Raw genomic sequence first — 5,351 nt, 5'->3', positions numbered from 1 at the left:
CAAACAAATGTTCATTAAATAACGGTGTGTTTTTTCTATTTCAACAAACTTAACATGTACATTCATGCCAATAAAGTGTATTTCACACTTTCGTATAACATGAACTGTCAGTTTAAAACATTATGAGATTTTTGATTTGTTGTTTGGCGATATCAATAAGTTTGGAGAATTTTAATGTTATTCCAAGAGTTAGAAAAAGTTATTCTCCAAATACTTTACAAAAATCATCCTTTACTCGTATTAACGGCAAATGCGAAAATCTTGAATTGTGTGCTACAAATAAGCATTGAATACAATACTTTTTTGATAGATTCATTCTAGAATTTCGTTATTTGTAACAAGAATTCGTACCCTAATGGCAGCTCAATAGCTCCATTCACCTTGAATTTAACCAAATTACTAAATTTCCGTTACTTCAACCGCGAATCTCACCAAATTAATTACTGTTGGAATCAATATACTGTCTTAAAAAAATTGTAAATGATCTCTCAGTCAAGATTACTTTAACACTATATTTCGTGCTTACCAAAAGGAGGGTTAAACTAGCTCCAAAGGTTGGTAACCCAATTAACTTAAAGTTGTAATCCAGTGTTTTCCAAAACAGGTTAGTCTGTATTTAATAAAACTGTTTTAACTCGCTTTTGTTTAGTCCTAGAAAGTAATGTAATCACCATTTCAGAATAATGAGTTCAATAACTTGCTGTTAGTATTTCACTCAAAATCTAACGTAGTAAATCTGTTATTACGGGCGCTGTAATAAGGACAAAAAATGTAATAATGGCAACATTCTATTTTGTTATTCCAAATGTTCCATATGACACCGATTCATCTCCGTCCTCATTATCATCTATTCACCATAATCAATACGTTTTCACAAGTTTCGAAGAATCGTACAACCTGTTTTTGGCATACTTTTATCAATCCCTTCATATTTATAATCCTAAATGTATTGGATCATGTTTGCAAGATTGAAATATTGTTAGAGATGGGATATTCATAATCATTTGAGACGTTCTATAAAACGATAAGGTAATAATGTCAATTGTCTGACAATTTTCAAATTGCGAATATCGTTGTATTTACAATCATTTTGACAAAATGTCCCTTTAGGTTCAATTCCATACATTCACAAAACATATTCCCTTATGTGCCCAATAAAACCCATATTAATTGATGATTAGATACTAGTGGCTGATGAACATATCCATCTTCAGGAACCATATTGACTGCTTTTTAGAAAACAGCCAGTTATTTGGTTTGCCTTTCATTTTACTGCAATTTCTGTACATGTTTATACTAAATTTGAAATTCTAGAAAGAAACTATATTTTGAAAGTAAATGGTACCACGCCTTTGTGTTTTAGGTTACAACGTTAGAGATTGAACAATGTATTTTTGTTGTCCTGAAGACAACACGATACAACCTTGTTGAATAATTAACACTACGTTGTTTGACACAAAATGCAGACTTTTGCATTTGTTATAGTTGAAATGAAAATTGCCATGTCTTTGATGTAAATTCTTACAGTTGAATATGTTTAAGATTGAATTTTGTTCTCTTTCCTAACTGATTGATTAAAAATATAAGATTTTACTGTCATCTGCAAATATTTCATAGTTGCAGTCACGACAATGGTAGAGTTTTAGGTATATATACCAAGAAAAGCACTGGCCTAATTACTTGGGGACTCCACTAATCACTGTTGACAGATGCGTGATATGCCAATATCCGTGCTTATCATCACCCTTTGTGGGAGATTGTGAAAAAAAAGTTTGGCTAACATCTAATTAAGGATGTTTCCTGTTATGTCTATTGCCTGCGACAAAGAAGTCAGAATCAGTGAAGTTTAATGGATCTACTTCAAATGTTACCCTTTTGAAAGTTCTATATTATTGTCTACAGGACAAAAAAATCCACTATCCAAAACCTAGTGAACTTCATCTATTTACTGCCGTAGTTTGGAGAACCGTCGATATCTTAGGCCCGAAAAACCATACTGAAGTCTACTTAATAAATGGTTATCTTCCAGTTGATTCCATGATATATTCATCGGATTGTGGTACTTGTGTTTTTGTCAACAATTTCAAAAGAACAACTTTACTAAAATTAACATTTTTTATAGTATCAAAAATACGAAATTAATAAAATTAGATACGTGTCTGTTTACATTATAGTTTTCCTTCACAGCAAAACGATTATTAAACATTTTGGGAGGTTGGGGTGGTGGGTGGGGGTGGGGGGATGGTGGAAGGAAACAAATATAGGTACATATATGTAAGCCTAACTTGTAAGTATTCATAGTTCAATGGACATGTTAAAACGGCGCGGATTCAGAATGTAACGCGAGGTACATGCAAGTCAAGTGGCGTAGGAAGATGAAACGTCATGGGGGGGGGGGGGGGGCCAAAGGAGATCTTCAATATTTGTAAACCCCCCCCCGCCACATGACTACAGGAGATTAATTCAACTCCCAACCACAACACCATATAATGTATACATGCTTAATAATGTACATTTTTCATATATCACTAAATTTAATCCTTGTACACATTTTAGACAGTGGGGTCGGTAAAAGGAAATTAACGAATACGCAAATTGGCCAAAAATTAGCGTGTGAGCGTCGAAGGCGCGAGATTTTGGTGTTTTTATAAGGTGTCTGAGGGTGACCCCCGGGATGAGTTTTATGTATTTGGATTGATTTTGCAATCGCCCGAAAGCGCAAGATTTTGGTGTTTGGGGGTCCGGGGGTCTCCCCCGGGAAAAAAAATTACGATTTAGAATGGCTGAGATGAGTTTTTACGATAAAGTTTAATGATTTTAATTAGCGTTCTTAACATGGTAATTTTTCGATTTAAAGCTACCTGCATTTAGAAATGATAATTGTGTCGTCATAACATTATTTTTGCAACCCTACTCGATCTGAATATACCGGCTTCACACCATCGGCACATTGTTGTGTAACATAAAAAAAGAATTAATTGTCTCGCTCCGCTAAGACATAAACAAATTGATGTTTTTAAGAGACACTTTTTTTAAATAGTACATAGAATCCCTTGATGGACATTTTTAGTCTAGTTTGTGTGTATTGAATTGACATTATGTGCTTGAAACGCTTTAGGAAATGCGCCGCGCAGCGGAAAATTTTCTAGAATGAAGTACGAAAAATGTGCAGGAGGGACCCTTTTTTCTTTCAAATAAGCATTTTTAGTAAAATTTCAGTCGGCGAAAATGGTGGGGAAATGGGGGGGGGGTAAATTTAAAGAAAAAGACATGTTTGTCACCCCGTCCTGGGGAACGGGGGGCAGTTGCCCCCCCCCCCCCCATGCCCCCCCCCCCCCCTGCCCCCCCCCACCAGCTGCCCCGCTTCCAACGCCCCTGACATGTATTTTCCTACTAGTATTGACCATGGTTACAGGAATACTGTATAACCGGTTATTTTTGTTGGAAAGAGGGAAAGATGTTTTACGATTTCAGGGAAAAAATTGGACCTGTGAAGCATTGAGAAATGGTTGATTGATAATTGTCCCAATAGCCAGAGGATCGACTTTCGAAAAACACAAATTTTATTTTCTCTATTGTTATCAAAATCGCGAAAAATAACCGGTTGTTCTGTTAATCCACAGGGACCTGGCAACGTTTTTTACCAATAGTAATGGCGGCCATCTTGATGACGTCATAACCGGAACTTATACAATGTTAACATTGTTTTTTTTCCTTGTTTTTGTTTAAACTGATTTATAAGTGGACAAAAAACTAATTAGAAATATATAGTTTGCGGTTGGAAAAACGTTTGTGTTGCGTCAAGCAAAATATGAAAAATTTACTAAAAAAACACCATTTTTGAGCTTAAAATCCTATTTTTTCACTTCCTGCGTAAAAATCACTACATATATTTGGTTATTTGGTCCTGATGTGTTTTTCGTGTTCTATTGTGGTCATTTTGATACCTCATTTGTCTACTTCGGTTGAAAAATGTCAATGTTATGACTATTTTTTCATTTTTTAGTGAAATTTGAGATGGCGGCCATCTTGATGACGTCATAACCGGAAGTTCATCCCAACTTATGCAATGTTAACATTTTTATTTGTGATCAGTGGGTCATAAGGGTAAGAAAAATATTGGTTCGAAGATTTGGGGGGGGGGGGGGTGCATGTGGGACCCTCCTAGCCCATGGCCTAATATATTATACTAAAATTATATACACTGCACTTATACTGACATGTATACTGTTGGTAAAAAGTTCCTGCCAGGTCCCTGTGGGTAGATCTATATCAAAATCTCTACTGGAGTTTATATAATTGTGAACATGTAATTGTAAATATTTTGTCAAAACATGCCACATTGCCAAAAATTGTACATTTACGATATAAAATGTTAATATGTATTACATTATTAAAGATGCTACACCGCTGACGAATGGTATTTTTTCGCTATCATAAACAGGAGCAGACGATTTTGTATTTTCTTCAGTTACAAAAGTTACTTATTTACACCATTACCACAATTCAATTAAATTAAATTGAAAAGTTTGAGCCTCTTATCTTACTTTAAAATAAAAAATATTAAATATAATTCATTCCGTCCCGAAAAAATCCATGTCACTATGTCCTACGTGGAATGAAGTACATGTACTGATTGTGTCAGCACCAAGTGCAAAATGAACTATTTACTGTGTGTTTAGGTCACCTCAAGTGACCTATATTGTAAATTGTACAAATATATAAATGGCCTTTTGTCCGTCGCCGGTTGTGTACCGTACTGTGCGTACATGCATACATGTGTACTTGGCTCGTTTTTATTCTTTTTAAAAAATTACATGTTGACGGTTTTTTAAATGACATGTTGGAATACATAATATATAACGTATTATAACATGTCATGGAGAAAAAAAAAACAAAAAACGAGCCAGGTAGATCTACCTATTGTACATGTAGACGTATGTATACAGAAGTAAATATAATGACATTTTGCAAGAACCTTCTAAGAAACATATAAGGCCAACCACGTGCATTTGCAGACTTAAGAAATAATCTGACAACATATTTTGGTACATATGTAATATATAAATTACGTCAGAGAATACTGCCAAGACATCTATAACAAAATATTTATTAAAACAAAAATGTATGCACCTGGGGGTAAGGTGGTTTCAAGGGAGACGCTAGGAAGAACAAATTAGTCAGTGAGACGGAAGAGAAGATAAGATCCTAAATTTAGTCGCCTTTTACGATCATGTAATGGAACAGCAAATTCAATTTTAACGCCCTACCTGCAGGGTTAAACATGTCAGTGGTCCATTAATGTAAATGTCAGTGTTCCAAAAACAGGTTTATAAAGTGTGTAAAACAAA

This window comes from Argopecten irradians, chromosome 11 (assembly GCF_041381155.1).
Source record: "Argopecten irradians isolate NY chromosome 11, Ai_NY, whole genome shotgun sequence".
Classification (NCBI taxonomy): Eukaryota; Metazoa; Mollusca; class Bivalvia; order Pectinida; family Pectinidae; genus Argopecten; species Argopecten irradians.
Note: the sequence above shows the minus strand (reverse complement) of the source record.